Here is an 8,250-nt window from a genome sequence, read left to right as displayed (position 1 = left end):
TCATTGGAAGCCGTGGGCTGCTTATGACTGAGTTACTCAAGGACAATGGCATCCAGTCAGGCAAAAAGTAAGGATGTTAGGCCATGTGATTTAAGCTCCTAGGAGTATTACAGGTCTATGGATATAACCTAAACAGATTAATGTACATGTTTATGTGAAATCATATAATTCTAGGGGATGGGAGAAGGAGTTATCAGCCTATCTTCTTAGGGATAAGATACAGTTATGTAAAGATAATGGATGTCATTTAAAATATTAACAGTGCTTATTAGTGGCAAGAGGATTGGAAAAGGATGACGCACCATATTTTATCCAACCAAAATCCTGTGATAATTATGCCAGGATTAAATTTGGCATTTTAAATTGTGCATTGTTCACAAGTAAGAAAAAGCCAAGAAATCAAAGGAATCAGAATTAAATTTTGCAAGATTCTTTTTAAAAGGACTTAAGGCAACCTACTGTATTTAAGGAGGTAAAATGGCTTGCTAATATTAAATAGAAAATAACCTGCTACCTAAATGGTGCAGCTACCTAAATGGTGCAGCAACATCCAGGTTGGAAGGCAAATATATATATATATATATATATAATATAAAAAAAAAAACCTTTCAGAAAACCTACTGTAGCTGTTATATAAATCAGAGCTTTGCACATACAGATTCCTCTCAATAGAGCTGGAGGAAAATGACATCAATTATTTGTAGACAAGATTATCTAGTTCAGCCATCAAAGGGCAACATAAATATCTCACTCATACACAGAGGGGGCCAGCATGTTAGTGGAAGAAAATGGCATAATTCACTGTTCTCAGTAAATAATAGGATACTGAGATCAGAGCTACTGCTAGTTTTCTATCAAAAGTCGAGCTAACCATAGACATTTAGAAACTTAGACTGTTATATTTTTATTCTCCCATGGCATAAGACTTCTTGTTTTTTATATACAATGGACCATAGGTTTATCATCAGAAACTTTCCATCATAATAATATATATTTGTATAAAAATTAAACAGATCATATAGGAGTATTGTCACTGATACAAGAAACTCCACATCACACCAGAGGTGGGTTTCAGCAGGTTCTGACCAGTTCTGGAGAACTGGTAGTGGAAATTTTGAGTAGTTCGGAGAACCGGTAAATACCACCTCTGACTGGCCCCGCCCCATCTATTCTCTGCCTCCCAGCTGATCGTGAGGAAATGGGGATTTTGCAGTAACCTTCCCCTGGAGTGGGGAGGGAATGGAGATTTTACAGTATCCTTCCCCTGGAGTGAGGTGGGAATGGAGATTTTACAGTATCCTTCTCTTGCTACGCCCACCAAGCCACACCATGCCCACCAAGCCACGTCCACAGAACTGGTAGTAAAAATATTTGAAACCCATCACTGCATCACACATTAAATAAGACTCTTTTGGGAGGAATTAAACAACCACCTGTCAAATTCAAAGCGTTTTTTTTTTTCAATCCCTGCCACTTTTTAGTATATTCTTACAGTGTGGAAATAAAGACATGCCATTCTCTTCTAACTTAGATTCGCTTTCATCTGCCAGTGTCAATATTGTGCAGGTAGCTGTAGTTTTTATTTTTTTAAAAAAGAGCCAACTTTATTATTTCTTACAGGAATTAATTTTTCAGAGTGCAAGATTAATATTCTAAAAACCAAAAAATATGTGATTGCTTTCCATGTTACTTTTTCAGCAATGAAGACAATGTTTTTGCATCTAGTACTAACAGCAAGTGAGTAATTTTAATAAACAGATGCACAAAAGAAAGGTAAACCCTAAGGATCGTTTAGGAGGCCCTTATTGTCTATTTTTTTCCATGTACAAATAAATATGTGAAAAAGGGTAATATATCCTCTCTCCCTCCCTACATTTACTGATGAAAGTGGTACTTCCATACTATACAAGATGATGTTGATCTATACAATACAAATACAATAACATGGTGGCAGCCTGCACTTAAATTGAATGGCAATTGATTTAGTTGGACGTAGATTAATCCCCACCCTCCTCCAGGAATATGGTATTTTTGCACATGATGGTGTGGGTTGCTTGGAGAGGAGAGGAAATGTAATATGATCTATTACATTTTCAGTAATGTGGATAAAATAAGGATTTCCATCTATGTGATGAGAAGGTTCATGTGACATCACACATGGAAAGCATGGGTATGATGGTTGTAGGGTAACACTGAACAGTCCTTCCCCGCTTAACCAATTTAGATTATCCTCCACAAGTAAAATCTCTATGAATGTTGATTCATAGAGAGGCTGCCGATTACAGCTATAAGTCAGGACAGCCGTGAAGTGGGTCATCACAGGCCCCTTTGGTTTTACTATTATTCTGGACCCTGCTGGAATACCTCTAGATCATGTGCGGACAACATAAATTACTATCAGTTTGTAGAAGATATTCCCAGAACCAACAAATTACTTCCCCCAACAGCATTTTTCTGGAGCAGGCATAGCCTGGTCTGGAGAATAGAGGAAAATTTCTAGAGTTCTCCAAACATTTTGTTATTATAGCACATTCCTACTCTTTCAGCTGATTTATTGGACAGTTGATTATTGGGGGTTAACTCACTGCTCTTTTCTATAAAATAGAAAGTCATTAGGCCAGGCCAACTAGCTAAGTCAACTGAAAAATATTGTCCAATCACTCTTGTTGAACTAAAAGACAACTGTAACTACAAATTCAATCAACTTTGATACGGGGAATAGGAATGCAAGTGAGTGCATTTCATTTTAGTAAATTTTGCATATGAAGGGCTAGATGCATTAGTAAAAAGAGCCTTCATCAGGGAAATTTACATATAAAAAGCCCACAACTGGAGAAGAATTTTAGATTAAATCAGGGAAATTTATGGTAAAAAGTGGTACTTCAAAGAATTTACATTAACATTAGGCGAAATTATATATAAAGGCATCACATACTAGGCAAAGTCAGAAAAAAAAATACTGTAGATATGGATTTTTTAAAAACAAAAATTTTAAAGCCATTAAAAAAAATCAAGGAACCATTTTATTGGATCTCATTTATACTGTTTCATACATTGCTACCAGAGGAGGTATTCAGCCGGTATAGATCAGTTCGCCTGAACCAGTAGTGGAAATCACAGGTGGGCCCGCCCCCCCCCCTGCCCCGCCTCTATGCCATCCTATTTAGGCCCGTTTTTTAGGCCGGGCGCATGCACAGAAGGTGCTTACACAAGCAAAGCACATGCACGGAAGGCTGGGCATATGTGTGGAAGGCAGGTGCGTGCGCAAACTGGGTGCATGCACGGTGAACCGGTAGTAACATAATGTGAAACCCACCACTGATCGCTACCAGGAAAAATTATAAAAATCCTTCTATACCTGCCAAAGGTTCTTTGGGCAATATTATTCTAGGTTTTGCTTTAAGATTTCCACTAAAAAGTTGTGTAGCTCAGCTTTGACAAGGCATTTCTTTCACATCTGATTTTTTTTTTTTTTGCCTATAATTGATGCCTTTGAGTCTGCTACCTATTCTTCAATTTTTCAATTTGCAGCATGTCTATTTATGGTGCTAGCTCTCTAGAGTTGATACAGTTGTAGATTTATATGGATCATGACTGGAGATCTGTTTCACCTAAGCCCTCTCAGCATCCCTCTCGTATAACTCATCATGTCTGAATCACCTTGATCAAGGGAATGCGATGACACCACCAGCAATGATTTGACCTCTGGCAAGCTCATTGCAAAGGTGCCAGCCATTGAAAGTCCTATCAAAATAGGAGAAAAGTTTTGGCTAACATCACTTCTGGGGCTTTGGAGCAATCCCAGGAAATATTAAAGTTCAAAAGGCCTTTGTCAGGTGACATGACACATCACACACAACATGACTGTTAAAAGTGAGTTGGCTAGACATTCAAATGACCATTCAAAAGTGACTAATGTACAACAAACAAGAGCCATTTCTTCCCTAATTTTGAAGTTATTATATGGTCAGAAATGCATTTTTAAAAAAAAAAAAAAAAAAGGTAGAGGAATTCACACAGAATAATATCATTTGTTTTGTTTTCCTACAGATAATGATCTCACACCTCGGATGAGCAAACGAATGAACTTTGTCTTATCCTCCAGGAGAAGGGGGAAAAAACCCAAGAAAATACAAACCAATCACAACCTGTCATTAGCCAAGGTACTCACTGGCGACCTGAGGCCCTAAGAAATAACATTTGTTGTACTTAACTTGTGTGTGCTATGTAGCAATTTATAATCTGCTTCCTCCAATCTTGTGTAGATTGGAAATACCATGACCTCAAACGGACAGAGTTCACCGACATCATTAACAACTCATCCTTCAACCAACATTCAATTTCCCATTAAAATGAAAATGAGTCACAAACAGTAAGTATTTGAATTTCAGCTGTTGGCACAACTTTTTTTTGTTTGTTGTTTCTCTGACCAGCTTCCTGAATGCGTATAACCTGAGAAGGAGTATAGGAATATTCATAAAAACCACCTTTATGATGTCACAGTAGCTACAGCTACATGTTAAATTGCGTGCAAAGCAGTTCTAGAAGCATCTAACATCTTTATATATGGAGGAGCGTGACTCATCGAGCATTCTTCCTTCTATAGAGTATTTTGTGCACCGAGAGTTATTTCACATTTCTCCTTTTCCGTGCTGCCCAGTGCAAGATGGTAGTCTCAACATTACAATCAAAACCATTCTTTCTACAGGTGTCTGACATAAATATACATACAAAAAGGGTTTTGATCATGATACCCAACCACTTCCTGTTTTGATAACTCATCCCATCCCAATCTTGTTCGGCTGATCAATCTAGAAGAGTGTCTATGGAGATTCTCAGTCATCCAGGTCATAGTTGTCTCATAGTTGCTTTTTCAAGAGGCAACTGAACTTTCTGGTTTTTCTTTGAAGATGTTTTGCTTCTCATCCAAGAAGCTGCTTCAGCTCTGACTGGATGGTGGGGAATGGAAGGATTGAGACATCTTGCAGACAGCTGGTTATTTGCATTCTTTTCCTTCCATTCCCCACCATCCAGTCAGAGCTGAAGAAGCTTCTTGGATGAAAAGTGAAACATCTTCAAAGAAAAACCTTTTGTATAAATATACAAAAGTATGAAGGCTATTGCTTATTTGTAAGCCGTCCTGAGTTCCGGAGAAGGGCAGCATATAAATCAAATTAAAAAAAAAAAAACAGAAAGTCCGGTTGCCTCTTGAAAAAGCAACTTTGGGACAGTCTAGAACGTGTTTCTTAAACTTTTTTCTTTCAGGACCTCTTCCCACATTTAAAAAGTATGGAGGTGAAAATTTTTTGGTTTATATTGATTGGTATTTACAGTATGAAAACTTAAAACTGACTTCGCTTCCATCACTATTTCTCATGATTGTTTGATGGAATTTTAATATTGTACTATTTTTTGATGTAGGCTGACAAATAATTTTGAAGTTTATGGATCATTGAGAAGATTTTGGAGTTCTACGGCTACACTTTAAGCAAGCACTGGTTTAGGATATTTTCCAAAAACTATTGGATGAATTGCTTCCCATTTGACAGATGGGAGCAAATTAATAAAACAGCAGAGGGATATATTTTATAAACAACTGTCAATGTAGAAAAATAAAATAAACTGCTAATTTTCACAAGTAGCAGATGCTTCCCTCACAACATTTTTGAAGTGACTGAAGCCTATCTTCAAAAACTGAACATTTTGCACAATAACGTGGAGCAGGGATGTCAAACTGGATTTCTTCAAGGGGGGTGGGAAGGATGCCTCTTGCAGCACTCTGCCGGCCAAAATGGGCCACGTGGCCCATTTTTGGCCCATTTTTCAGCCTATTTTTGGACCTGTTTTTCAGCCCATTTTGGGCCCATTTTTCAGCCCATTTTTCAGCCCATTTTGTGGCCTTTTTTGGGCCTATTTTTGGCCTGTTTGGGGCCCAGTTTTGGCTGGCAGAGTGCTGCAGGAAGCCATGGAGAGTGAAAACAAGGCACAGGGGGCCACACCTGGCCCGTTTTAGCCTTCAAGAGGCACAGCAGGCCAGTCCTTTCATATTTCTGGGCTGGCCCAATGGGCCAGATTTAAGCACCCCATGGGCCAGATCCGGCCCGCGGGCCTTGAGTTTGACGCCCCTGATATGGAGTAAGGAAAGAATGAAATCTTCTCCAAAGTTCAAATTCTTGACTGGTATTTCAATTCCTCCAATTCAAAGACATGTATTGGAGGATCCCATTGTCAATTCTCTACCACTACTTCCTCCAATACACAGAAACAACCATTATATTCCGAACAGTCTTGAGGTATAATACATTTCAATGCCAATGAATAGGAAATTTCATTTTTAAAAAAGGAGAGTGAAGCACTCTGATATATCAAATTCTTTACTTTAAAAGATCCTATGCATGAAATAAGCCCCCAAGAACAATGCTTCCAAAGCATATAAAAGCGTATAAACTTTCTAAGAGACACAATAGTTTTGACTTCTGCTCTATTATCGTTTCTGAGTAATTTTATTGCTGTGGGCAAACACTGGGCTTGTTTTGTTTATGCTATAAAACCTGTCTCTTTTCATCTTCAGAAACTGATTTTTTTCTGACTGCACTGTCTTTCAAAATTTATTATGTTGCTTTTGAACAAACTCAAGCTTTAGAAAATGCCCCAAAGAAATTTTCTAGTTTGTACCATTCTTCATGAATGATACTTATTCTTATTGTCATTCTTCATGTAGGATTCTTTAATAATAGTTTTTGTCCGTAATAAGCTACTGAGAAAAATATAATCAATTTATATTGCTAGGTTAAGGTCTGCTACATTGATGTGATTTGGTCATTTATCAACTTGGAAAGCATTTGGGGAGCTTTCATCACTTACTTGATACATGTGCAATAAACATGTGATAGAAAAATATAATTAAACAGTTCCTTGGTAAGAGGAAGCAAAGAAGGAGCTCATTGGCATTTATTATGTTAAGTCTGTGAGAACACCTGTTTGGAATTTGTTTTACAGCACAATACTATAGCTAACTCCATGAAAATAGCATGCATTGTAGCACAGATCACAATGCATAAGCAAATGGAGAATGCACAATAGAGCAAGATCATAAATTTGCATTATGATGTATCTGCAACAGGTAGCAGAGAAATAGAAAACAGACCAATTGCAAAATTCAATAGATGTCAAATGTAAGGAGTCAATATAAAGGTTAACCCTATGAAGCTTTTATGTGATTGCTTGAGTTTGGTGAAAATTTGTGACCCAAAGGAAATACTATCCCTATATAACATACTGCTTATGTGATTATATCTGTCCTGTACTATTCAGAAAGGGAAGTCTTATTTATAAGATCACTGGAACAATTTTCATACTTCTTACCATGTTGAGAATTGGCAGACCAATTTTAAACATTCTGCATTCACTACTTATTAAAGAGAGATTGTATCTAAATGTGACCCCATCAAGTCTGACAACTAAATAATGAGGTATGATTTCCAGAGAAAATTTATGTTATAGGCTTTGTACAAGAAATTGTTCAAAAAAGTCTGTTTCCATTTTATAAATTCTTGGACACAGAACTGTGTTATAAAATATGAGCTTTCATCTGACAAAACTCTGTTTATCAATTTGTATCCACGTGAATCACGTTTTTGCTATTATTTATTTCTGTATCATTCTAAAGTAACATTGTTTTTTTCAGAACTGAATACAATTGCTCCAGAGAAAATAAGCTTACTAAAGGTGAAAGGATGACGACAACAACAACATGGTTAATTAAAAACAAAACTGGTTAAATAATTTCAATTATGATTCATTGTCACTTGGAGGGATTTAGTGGAAACACTAAAGAGAGAACAATGGCCAGATGCACTGGATGTTCTGGGGAATTGTCTGCTCTGTTGTGAGGTATCAGAAAGATGTCTCATCAATGGATGCTTTTTCACAGGGTTGTCCTGAAAACTGCTTATTATCCACTGTAGATAAGTCATTGGTTGCCCTACATCAGGGGTGTCAAACCTGCGGCATCATGTTGTCACGTGACGTATCCCGACTTTTTTTCCCTTTGCTAAAATGGGAGTAGGCGTGACCAGTATGTGACACATCTAGCCCGTGGGCCGCGAGTTTGACACCCCTGCCCTACGTAGACCCCAAAGAGCCTACTAATGACCAATTTCTTTGTGTTTATAGAACAGTATCAAAGAGGCAAAGAAAATCTTGATCAGCTTGGTCACAATCATGTTTTTTCTGCTTGGCTCTTAATTT

General features: G+C 37.4%; 1 long non-coding RNA gene across 1 annotated transcript; it reads left to right on the top strand.

Annotated features, from left to right (window-relative positions):
- The first annotated feature begins 4,056 nt into the window (after positions 1–4,056).
- On the top strand, positions 4,057–7,864 carry LOC132711076 (uncharacterized). The gene is made up of 3 exons (XR_009621857.1): positions 4,057–4,163; positions 4,266–4,372; positions 7,688–7,864. It is a non-coding gene; the product is annotated as an uncharacterized LOC132711076 (long non-coding RNA).
- The last annotated feature ends 386 nt before the right edge of the window (positions 7,865–8,250 follow it).

The sequence above is a fragment of the Pantherophis guttatus genome, chromosome 1 (genome assembly GCF_059756535.1).
Source record: "Pantherophis guttatus breed Tessera chromosome 1, ASM5975653v1, whole genome shotgun sequence".
Taxonomy (NCBI): Eukaryota; Metazoa; Chordata; class Lepidosauria; order Squamata; family Colubridae; genus Pantherophis; species Pantherophis guttatus.
This window is presented reverse-complemented; position numbering and strand designations above follow the sequence as displayed.